Below are 12725 nucleotides of genomic sequence, written 5' to 3' on the forward strand. Positions count from 1 at the left end.
CACCTCATAAATATTAAATTGTTCACAAGTGGCTTAAAAGCAACTAACGCTTCGTGGTAAATCAGTGTTTGGAGACGGAAGAAGCCTAAGCGTATCATATAATGAATCATAGATATGCCTGAATAAAATTTTCGAAAATGTTCGCGACGAAATTTCTAATGTACTTGTTGCCATTAGCTTATTGGAAACAAGTCTAAAGTATGGTTTCTGTACTGATGAAATCTTGTCTAGTTTTCAGCTGAATAACAGTATCACCTTAATGCAATGTTAGGACAAGTTCGCAAAAGTGATGGGTGTAGAACGTACCGTCGCCAGACGATTACATCAGTGAAATTCTCCGAAAATCCTGAATCACCTTTCGGCGGAAAGATGTCTCTTCTTTGTCGTAAATCAGACATTACGTAGAGGTTACGAATTGAAGACAAGACTAGAATACCGACAGAAGCAGATGCCTACCGCCGGCCGGAGTGGCCGAGCGGTTAAAGGCCCTACAGTCTGGAACCGCACGACCGCTACGGTCCCAGCTTCGAATCCTGCCTCGGGCATGGATGTGTGTAATGTCCTTAGGTTAGTTAGGTTTAAGTAGTTCTAAGTCCTAGGGGACTTATGACCACAGCAGTTGTGTCCCATAGTGCTCAGAACCATTTTTTGCAGATGCCTGCCGTTGCAGCTTTGACCAAACTCCGATACATCAGGATCATGACCGGATATTTCCGTGCCGAATACTGCCCCATTTGCGTAGTTGGTACACCCTGCTCATGAACAGGTTAGATTTCGATAACAAGGCAGAATCCATAACCATAAACAAAATTTAAACTAGTTAGTATGCATTTTGTTTATATATAGTACCACACGTTCATGAACAGGTAAGTTCCTTCGATTCTGTTATATTTATTTCGTAGAAAAAGGGAATATGATGAAGGTTTATAACGAAAATGTTGCCTCCTGTACTTTCAAATTTCTTAAATTTCACGACACGCATATTGAGTGATTGTCAGTTCCAATAAAATGATAGGTCGTTAGTACGTATTAAGTCTGAAAAAATTTAACATTTCGCTTACCACTTCAGTATGGCGTCTCTTCAATTACTTTAATTGATATATGGACAAACAGCTCGTTTATGAACATAAAAGGTAGTGAATCTCAGAGTGTTTCGTTGCCGCTTCTGGAAGTGTATCCTGTAGATGGTATCGAAACGGTTGTTTGTTTATTTTTCTGGCCTTCCACCATCACGAGTGGCTGGCGTTATCAAGAATTCACCCTCCATTACTACGCCAATAGGACGGGAGGTTGAATGTTTCACTATGCCAACCATAGGTGCTAGCGAAAAGTTAAAATATCAACCATCGACTGCAGAACGAGACATCTGGACTCTTCAAAAGTTAATTCAAAGCTTCACTACGCACTTCTACCCTCATTCCACTTGTAAATACGACTGCTCAACTAGAACAAAGCTGCCGCCGAAACCAGGTGTCTAATTTGAGTCTCGGACTAACACAGAGCTTTAACCTCCCAGGAATGTTGCACAGACGAATGCCTTGCAATCTGGTTTGACACGGAGTCAGGTATTTTTGTTTCGATTTAAACAACAACTTCATTAGTGGCCCAAAACTCAGACAACATAAACGCAATACTTTCAGTACCAAGTCAATTACAAATCTATATCAACAAAAACCAAACAAGTGTTTAAAACGAGTTCATACATGCATCCGCTTACAGGCAAAACCGAAATGATACACGACACTAATACAATGGTAAGTACCTCACCTTTTTTACTTCTTCTTTATTATTATTTCAGCACACCGTGGTGGGGCGGGATGGCAGCGGATAAAAGCATTGTTTAGCCGAAGTGTTATATGGTTTAGACAAACTAGGCAATAATTTTTGTTTGAAAGTGTACATAGACTACAACTTAACGAATTTTTACAATTGATATGGTGTTTACGGGCTGATTAAAATTATGTAGAGTTGATGATGTTAATACTGCTACGATGTGTTGGAGCTTACAGTGACACGACCATGAAAAACTTCAGGGGGCGTATGACGCTGAACTTGGCGGTGGAGGAGAGGGGTGGGGGGGGGGGGGGGTGAAACGAGGTACCAACAACAATAGGATACTGTGGGATAAGGGTAAGATAAAGCGTTGCAGACTACAGCTATTTGTTCATGAGATCCAGAAAATATTAGATACAGGCTCCCAGGTAGATGCTATTTTTCTTGACTTCCGGAAGGCGTTCGATACAGTTCCGCACTGTCGCCTGATAAACAAAGTAAGAACGTACGGAATATCAGACCAGCTGTTTGGCTGGATTGAAGAGTTTTTAGCAAACAGAGCACAGCATGTTGTTATCAATGGAGAGACGTCTACAGACGTTAAAGTAACCTCTGGCGTGCCACAGGGGAGTGTTATGGGACCATTGCTTTTCACAATATATATAAATGACCTGGTAGATAGTGTCGGAAGTTCCATGCGGCTTTTCGCGGATGATGCTGTAGTATACAGAGAAGTTGCAGCATTAGAAAATTGTAGCGAAATGCAGGAAGATCTGCAGCGGATAGGCACTTGGTGCAGGGAGTGGCAACTGACCCTTAACATAGGCAAATGTAATGTATTGCGAATACATAGAAAGAACGATCCTTTATTGTATGATTATATGATAGCGGAACAAACACTGGTAGCAGTTACTTCTGTAAAATATCTGGGAGTATGCGTGCGGAACGATTTGAAGTGGAATGATCATATAAAATTAATTGTTGGTAAGGCGGGTACCAGGTTGAGATTCATTGGGAGAGTGCTTAGAAAATGTAGTCCATCAGCAAAGGAGGTGGCTTACAAAACACTCGTTCGACCTATACTTGAGTATTGCTCATCAGTGTGGGATCCGTACCAGATCGGTTTGACGGAGGAGATAGAGAAGATCCAAAGAAGAGCGGCGCGTTTCGTCACAGGGTTATTTGGTAACCGTGATAGCATTACGGAGATGTTTAATAAACTCAAGTGGCAGACTCTGCAAGAGAGGCGCTCTGCATCGCGGTGTAGCTTGCTCGCCAGGTTTCGAGAGGGTGCGTTTCTGGTTGAGGTATCGAATATATTGCTTCCACCTACTTATACCTCCCGAGGAGATCACGAATGTAAAATTAGAGAGATTAGAGCGCGCACGGAGGCTTCCAGACAGTCGTTCTTCCCGCGAACCATACGCGACTGGAACAGGAAAGGGAGGTAATGACAGTGGCACGTAAAGTGCCCTGCGCCACACACCGTTGGGTGGCTTGCGGAGTATAAATGTAGATGTAGATGTATTTGGAAGGGAAAATGTTGGAGTGAATATCATGGTTGAGCGTATTGGGAGTTGGTTGACTTTCGGCGGGAGAAAACGGATGAAGCATGGAACTGCATGGAAGGTGGAATATCGGTGCAGTTGTGTGGAAAGATGCCTGGTTGAGTGTTTAGAGCATACGATACTGGGTGCTGGGATTAACTTTCTCAGTTGATGTGTTGGATTCGTAGGTGATTTAGGAAAATAAAGTGTCGAAAGTGGATGCGTTGGTATAGAATGCGAGTTGGAGAAGGTAGATGAACGGGGAAGGTGAAGAGTTGTGCATATCTTACTAGTTTATCATGGGATCCGTAAAATTAAGCGGTTGTAGGGGGACATCTAGGCAACCTTATGAGGAAACGAATGAGGGCTTATAATTAAGGATAATGGTCAAAGGATATGTGCCCTAAACACAGTCTGTTAGCAGTTGCTGTAGGTACAGAATTTGTGTTTTATAGTGAAGATATATGTTTTCCAGATTGTTCTTCTGTTGAGACGCCCAATAAGAAGAACAGGATGTCTGAAGATGGAGAGGTGTAAATCAGGACAATGTATTCGCAGCGTGGTGAGCCCAAAGAAGGTGGCTTGGCTTTCTGTGGATGACTTGGCGTTCCGATTTGTTACGCTACTCGATCGAGACATTCAGATAACTTGGAGAGAGACATGGGAATTGGAGGGTCTGATGGGTAACCAGCTAAGTGGCGTCGTCATTCTATTGGAGGCGATGCGTTGGGTTTAGGAATGTCATAAGAGGGTAAAACATACACGAGAAAGAACGGGATGGAGTCTAGATGAGTGTTTATGATTGTTTCTTATATATGTAGTACTGTGATAGAGGAGGATGCAACGAGGCGTGCATATGTATCTTGGACAGTGTAGAGCTAAGACTGATAGTGTAAACTAGTTTATACCGTTCCCTGGCGAATGGGATGGTCTGTGGAGCACACATCTGCTAGCGTAAAGCTGGGCGTTGCAATTCGAGGCACCGTCTGCACGCTATTTGCCAATTCTTCGACTGACGTCATCAAAGCCTCATGTGGAGATACAGAAGGTGCCACTCTCTGCGTGAAAAAGCGAATTTACCTTTGCAGCTAGTAGACGTCATTGCAGAAACTGTCCGCTACCTTCGTTATGACAAATGGTTCAAATGACTCTGAGCACTATGCAACTTAACATCTGAGATCATCAGTCCCCTAGAACTTAGAACTACTTAAACCTAACTAACCTAAGGACATCACACACAGCCATGCCCAAGGCAAGATTCGAACCTGCGACTTTAGCGGTCGCGCGGTTCCAGACTGAAGCTGCTAGAACCGCTCGGCTCGCTATGACATAACACCATCCTTCACACACAACGATTCACGCTAAACCGAGAAAAACTATGTCATAGTCAGCTGGTTAAAAATCTCTGTGGAGTTACATAGTATTGTGTCCGAAAGCTCCAGAAAGTAATTCCTCGTGTAATTCTCCGTGCTTTTTTATACTTAGGAACGCGGATAACTTAGTTTTAAAAATCTGAATTTTCGTGCCGCTAGTTGAATTTCCGTTGTAAACGTCCCTCCTAAGGCACATGCTTGAATGTAACTGAATAATGCACTTAGTCTGGAAGCGGAGGAGACATTTTACGCGTATTCTGAAGAAACGTCAAAGGGAAAATAGCTTTCTGTGTATATTTAATACGCAATTTTCGTTTTTCATGAAGCTGGTTACAATATAACAAACAACGTTATCATTTTATATGACATTTGTCTTGCACGGAGAATTTCATTGATACTGAGGACAGGTCCGTAGCCAAATTTCCCTCTGTAACGACCTCTCTATCAACGCGACAGGCAGCCCAAACAAAAAGAAATACGTTTATGTTGGCTTTATACAGTTAATGGACTTGTGTCTCTTTTGTGGCGGAGTGAATGCTGCGATGTCGGCGAAAAGAAAATAGAATGAAACATTACCCTATGTTATATTATGACAGAGAATTTTTAATTCCTTCGGCAGTTTCCATTCATGTTATTCATCATAAATGTTTTACTCCTACATTGAATGATACAGACTACACTACAATAGCCACCACTGCGAAACGTATATATATATATATATATATATATATATATATATGCGTCTGGAAAATTATCATAACGTTGCTACTGTGCAAATTCCGCTGTCTTACCGCACTACCTAACTGCTGGGAGAGACTTCTTTCAGTGTGACAATGTGCCGAAAACGAGAGCAGTGTACTAACGCAGATTTATTGTCTGTCAAATCTAATCTAGAAATGACAGAAAGGCTGCAGCATGGCCAATGAAACCTCAGCTGGATTTGGATTACTCCCATCTCCTCTACCCAGTGTAGTATACTCGCGATTTACAGAACTCGATTGCCATTAGTATCCTACTATGCTGATCTTGGAGACGTTAAGGAGATTTTTTTTTCAGTCGTAGAAGGAACAGTAATGGGTTGGCTGACAAGTGGCAATGTTACTAGTTATACCACTCACTTTTTGAGTTCATTTGTGGAATAACTAGAGCACCTCTAGTAACTCCGTCTAATATCGATAACATACGAAAACCTTGTATTACACTGACGGGAAAAAATCGCAAAACCAAAAAATGATTAATGTAAAGTAATGAAATTTCGGCAAAACCTTTGTCTAGGTAACATATTTAAGTGATTAACATAGCAAGATCACAAGTTAATGTAAACGCGACAGAGGCCATTGGAAATGTGAAATGCTACTACATTAATAATCGGTGTGATCCCCAGAATCTTGAATGCAAGCATGCAAACGTGCATGCACTGTTGTGCAGGTGGCGAATGTCAGTCTGTGGGATGGAGTTCCATGCCCGTTGCACTTGGTCGGTCAATAAATGGATGGTTAATGCTGCTTTTGGATGACTCTGGATTTGTCGTCCGATGATGCCATACATATGCTCGACCGGAGACAGACCTGGTGATCGAGCAAGCCAAGGTAACATGTCGTCACTGTGTAGAGCATGTTGGGTTACAACAGCGGTATGTGGCCGAGCGTTATTCTGTTGGAAAACCTCCCCTGGAATGCTGCTCATGAGTGACAGCATAATGGGTCAAATCACCACATAGACACACAGATTTGCACTCAGGGTTCAAGGGACGCCTACGAGAGTGCTGGTATTATCATACGAAATTTCACCCCACACCATAACTTCAGGTGTAGGTCCAGTGTGTCTAAAACGCAGACAGGTTGAGTGCAGGTCCTCAAATGGCCTCCTTCTAACTAACACAAAGGCTTCACTGAGACCGAGGCGGAGCCAGCTTTCATTGGAAAACACAACACACTACCACCCTTACCTCCAATGACCTTTCGCTTGACACCACTGAAGCCGCAAATGGCGGTGGTTTGGGGTCAGTGGAATGCACGCTACGTGGCGCCTGGCTCGGAGCTGTCCTTGAAGTAACCGATTTGTAACGACTCGTTGTGTCACTGTGGTGCCAACTGCGCCCAAATTGCTGTTGCAGATGCATTACGATGCTCCAGAACCGTACGCCGAACACAGCGGTCTTCCATCTCGGTAGGACCACGTGGCCGTCTTCTAAACGTACATTCCCGTGACCATTTCTGCTAGGAGTCATGTGCAAAGGCTACATTCCTGCCAAGTCCTTCTGCAACATTGCAGAAGGAACAGCCAGCTTCTCGTAGCCATATCACACAACCTCGTTCAAACTCAGTGAGGTACTGATAATGGCGTTTTTGTTCCTTGATTAAAATCTACATCTACACCTACATCTACATCCACACTCCGCAATTCCCGGCGGGGTCAGGGATTTTCTCTGCCTCGTGATGACTGGGTGTTGTGTGATGTCCTTAGGTTAGTTAGGTTTAAGTAGTTCTAAGTTCTAGAGGACTGATGACCTCAGAAGTTAAGTCCCATAGTGCTCAGAGCCATTTGAACCATACTTCGCAAGCCATCTGACGGTGTGTGGCGGAGGGTACTTTGTGTACCTCTATCGGTTCTCCCTTCTATTCCAGTCTCGTATAGTTCGTGGAAAGAAAGATTGTCGGTATGCCTCTGTGTGGGCTCTAATCTCTCTGATTTTATCCGCGTGGTCTCTTCGCGAGATATACGTAGGAGGGAGCAATATACTGTCTGACTCCTCGGTGAAGTTATGTTCTCGAAACTTCAACAAAAGCCCGTACCGAGCAACCGACTGTCTCTCCTGCAGAGTCTTCCAATGGAGTTTATCTATCATCTCCGTAACGTTTTCGCAATTACTAAATGATCCTGCAACGAAGCGGGCTGCTCTCCGTTGGATCTTCTCTATCTCTTCTATCAACCCTATCTGGTACGGATCCCACACTGGTGAGCAATATTCAAGCAGTGGGCGAACAAGTGTACTGTAAACCACTTCCTTTGTTTTCGGATTGCATTTCCTTACGATTCTTCCAATGAATCTCAGTCTGGCATCTGCTTTACCGACGACCAACTTTATATGATTATTCCATTTTAAATCATTCCTAATGCCTACTCCCAGATAATTTATGGAATTAACTGCTTCCAGTTGCTGACCTGCTATATTGTAGGTAAATGATAAAAGATCTTTCTTTCTATGTATTCGCAGCACATTACACTTGTCTACATTGAGACTAGTTGCCATTCCCTGCACCATGCGTCAATTCGTTGCAGATCCTCCTACATTTCAGTACAATTTTCCATTGTTACAACCACTCGATATACCACAGCATCGTCCGCAAAAAGCCTCAGTGAACTTCCGATATTATCCACAAGGTCATTTACATATATTGTGAATAGCAACGGTCCTACGACACTCCCTTTCGGCACACCTGAACTCACTCTTACTTCGGAAGATTTCTCTCCATTGAGAATGACATGCTGCGTTCTGTTATCTAGGAACTCTTCAGTCCAATCACACAATTGGTCTGATAGTCAACTCATCACGCCCAACCTCCAAGACAACTAACGCTCACGACCATTACAGGGTGTGTTTAAAGCAAACCTAATTTGCATCCTACCGCCAATCCTATGTGAGTGGCGCCAAACCTGAATAGACATCGTCTTTCAGATGTAGAGACACGCCTACAACTTTCGTATATGATGCACAACACCTTCTTGGTGTTGCGCTGCCGTTGTTTTTTTCAAAATCTGTGTACATGTCAGGTTCTGTTAGTAGAAGGCTTGCCTGGCCTCGGAAAAAATACCGCAAAAATATTTTAAAAGTTTCTAAATGAAATCTATTGAATATTAGCATCCCTAATGTATTGAGTAACCTTACTGCACTCTTTTCTCTAGAAGGAAGGAGGGAACTTTAGTTGTAAACAGGACTACAGAATGGAAAAGAGAAGAAGGAAACGCGACTGCTCTCATTATCGAGTAACTACACTCCTGGAAATTGAAATAAGAACACCGTGAATTCATTGTCGCAGGAAGGGGAAACTTTATTGACACATTCCTGGGGTCAGATACATCACATGATCACACTGACAGAACCACAGGCACATAGACACAGGCAACAGAGCATGCACAATGTCGGCACTAGTGCAGTGTATATCCACCTTTCGCAGCAATGCAGGCTCCTATTCTCCCATGGACACGATCGTAGAGATGCTGGATGTAGTCCTGTGGAACGGCTTGCCATGCCATTTCCACCTGGCGCCTCAGTTGGACCAGCGTTCGTGCTGGTCGTGCAGACCGCGTGAGACGACGCTTCATCCAGTCCCAAACATGCTCAATGGGGGTCAGATCCGGAGATCTTGCTGGCCAGGGTAGTTGACTTACACCTTCTAGAGCACATTGGGTGGCACGGGCTACATGCGGACGTGCATTGTCCTGTTGGAACAGCAAGTTCCCTTGCCGGTCTAGGAATGGTAGAACGATGGGTTCGATGACGGTTTGGATGTACCGTGCACTATTCAGTGTCCCCTCGACGATCACCAGTGGTGTACGGCCAGTGTAGGAGATCGCTCCCCAAACCATGATGCCGGGTGTTGGCCCTGTGTGCCTCGGTCGTATGCAATCCTGATTGTGGCGCTCACCTGCACGGCGCCAAACACGCATACGACCATCATTGGCACCAAGGCAGAAGCGACTCTCATCGCTGAAGACGACACGTCTCCATTCGCCCCTCCATTCACGCCTGTCGCGACGCCACTGGAGACGGGCTGCACGATGTTGGGGCGTGAGCGGAAGACGGCCTAACGGTGTGCGGGACCGTAGCCCAGCTTCATAGAGACGGTTGCGAATGGTCCTCGCCGATACCCCAGGAGCAACAGTGTCCCTAATTTGCTGGGAAGTGGCGGTGCGGTCCCCTACGGCACTGCGTAGGATCCTACGGTCTTGGCGTGCATCTGTGCGTCGCTGCGGTCCGGTCCCAGGTCGACGGGCACGTGCACCTTCCGCCGACCACTGGCGACAACATCGATGTACTGTGGAGACCTCACGCCCCACGTGTTGAGCAATTCGGCGGTACGTCCACCCGGCCTCCCGCATGCCCACTATACGCCCTCGCTCAAAGTCCGTCAACTGCACATACGGTTCACGTCCACGCTGTCGCGGCATGCTACCAGTGTTAAAGACTGCGATGGAGCTCCGTATGCCACGGCAAACTGGCTGACACTGACGGCGGCGGTGCACAAATGCTGCGCAGCTAGCGCCATTCGACGGCCAACACCGCGGTTCCTGGTGTGTCCGCTGTGCCGTGCGTGTGATCATTGCTTGTACAGCCCTCTCGCAGTGTCCGGAGCAAGTATGGTGGGTCTGACACACCGGTGTCAATGTGTTCTTTTTTCCATTTCCAGGAGTGTACTTTTCATTATGTATACCTGATGATAACATTTGAACCTAGAACTCCGTCAAATTTGCGTATTTACCATATTTCCCGTTAGTGGTTTTCGCTTCAAAGTACGTCTGTACTCGCTCCTACCACAACTCAAAACATAAAAAATTTATGTACGAATGGCAGTCGAATGAAAACAGAACACCCACCACAGCGGGATCATGGCATGACCCGATTTAAAAGTAATCACTGCACGCGTTAAGACATTTGTTCCACGGGGAGGCGTGACAATCAGTTCCTGTTTCGTAGAACGCGGTCGGCCGCTGACGTATTCAGAACCACACTCACTCTTGCGCTTTCCCGTTGTACTGAAATCGACGTCCACGGATGTCCTTCTTTAGATGGCTTTTTTTTTGTCATCAGTCTACTGACTGATTTGATGCGGCCCGCCACGAATTCCTTTCCTGTGCTAACCTCTTCATCTCCGAGTAGCACTTAAACCTACGTCCTCAATTATTTGCTTGACGTATTCCAATCTCTGTCTTCCTCTACAGTTTTTGCCCTCTACAGCTCCCTCTAGAGTCTAGTACTATGGAAGTTATTCCCTCATGTCCTAGCAGATGTCCTATCATCCTGTCCCTTCTCCTTATCAGTGTTTTCCACATATTCCTTTCCTCTCCGATTCTGCGTAGAACCTCCTCATTCCTTACCTTGTCAGTCCACCTAATTTTCAGCATTCGTCTATAGCACCACATCTCAAATGATTCGATTCTCTTCTGTTCCGGTTTTCCCACAGTCCATGTTTCACTACCATACAATGCTGTACTCCAGACGTACATCCTCAGAAATTTCTTCCTCAAATTAAGACCGGTATTTGATATTGGTAGACTTCTCTTGGCCGGAAATGCCTTTTTTGCCATAGCGAGTCTGCTTTTGATGTCCTCCTTGCTCCGTCAGTCATTGGTTATTTTACTGCCTAGGTAGCAGAATTCCTTAATTTCATTGACTTCGTGACGATCAATCCAGATGTTAAGTTTCTCGCTGTTCTCATTTCTACTACTTCTCATTACCTTCGTCTTTCTCCGATTTACTCTCAAACCATACTGTGTACTCATTAGACTGTTCATTACGTTTAGCAGATCATTTAATTCTTCTTCACTTTTACTCAGGATAGCAATGTCATCAGCGAATCGTATCATTGATATCCTTTCACCTTGTATTTTAATTCCACTCCTGAACCTTTCTTTTATGCCCATCATTGCTTTCTCGATGTACAGATTGAAGAGTAGGGGCGAAAGGCTACAGCCTTGTCTTACACCCTTCTTAATACGAGCACTTCGTTCTAGATCGTCCACTCTTATTATTCCCTCTTGGTTGTTGTACATATTGTATATGACCCGTCTCTCCCTATAGCTTACCCCTACTTCTTTCAGAATCTCGAACAGCTTGTACCATTTTATACTGTCGAACGCTTTTTCCAGGTCGACAAATCCTATGAAAGTGTCTTGATTTTTCTTTAGCCTTGCTTCCATTATTAGCCGTAACGTCAGAATTGCCTCTCTCGTCCCTTTACTTTTCCTAAAGCCAAACTGATTGTCACCTAGCGCATTCTCAATTTTCTTTTCCATTCTTCTGTATATTGTTCTTGTAAGCAGCTTCGATGCATGAGCTGTTAAGCTGATTGTGCGATAATTCTCGCACTTGTCAGCTCTTGCCGTCTTCGGAATTGTGTGGATGATGCTTTTCCGAAAGTCAGATGGTATGTCGCCAGACTCATATATTCTACACACCAACGTGAATAGTCCTTTTGTTGCCACTTCCCCCAATGATTTTAGATGGCTAAAGATATGATAATAGCACGATAAAAGATCCACACTGTGTGGAGGATGTTGTAGTGTTTCCCAGACAAATCGCTGAAGCGCAGCCTTCGTCCGATTGGCAGCGTGGGGGCAGACGTTACCGAGCAACAGGATTATTCCTTCCGCCTGCAATAGTGGGTGTTTTGACTTTATGGCTCATCGCAATTTCTGCATAGTGTCTTCACAGCGTTGCGCATTGATTGTGGTTCCACGCTCGAGGAACTAGACGAGCAGAGGACGCCTGCAGTCGAAGAAGATCATAGTACCTTACCGGAACTTTTGTAAACAGCTTTGGTTTTCTTTGGCGGGGCAGATGAGCAATTTTTCCAGTAGCTGCTCAAAACAGCCAGAATGGAAAATCACGCTAGGAACAACAAAAAGTCCTAAGAACGACTAGAACTAGAAACCAAGACTCTTGTCTTCGTATTCCTACAGATGCACTGAGTCACAAAGTCATCCACTCAAAAAAATAACGGTGTACTTAATATACGCTGACTGATGGCGAGGCTTCCTTATTATTCCTTTCAGTGTCATATAATAACTTTCTCGTGGTTATCTGGCCAGATAGCTTATTGGTAATAAAAGACTCGTTGTGATCTCTTAAGCAGTCCATGGCGCAATGAGGTAAAGGTTAGGAGCCGTAAATGACTGCCGTCGTAATAAAACCCTTATTGGCATTCATAAATAGTGATAAAATAAAAGCATAAAACGTCACCTAGAGTTGGTATTTGATGCATGCTATTCCTGTCCAAGAGTTTTTTTTTTTTTTTTTACCATTGCATGA

This window comes from Schistocerca serialis, chromosome 3 (assembly GCF_023864345.2).
Source record: "Schistocerca serialis cubense isolate TAMUIC-IGC-003099 chromosome 3, iqSchSeri2.2, whole genome shotgun sequence".
NCBI classification, from domain to species: domain Eukaryota; kingdom Metazoa; phylum Arthropoda; class Insecta; order Orthoptera; family Acrididae; genus Schistocerca; species Schistocerca serialis.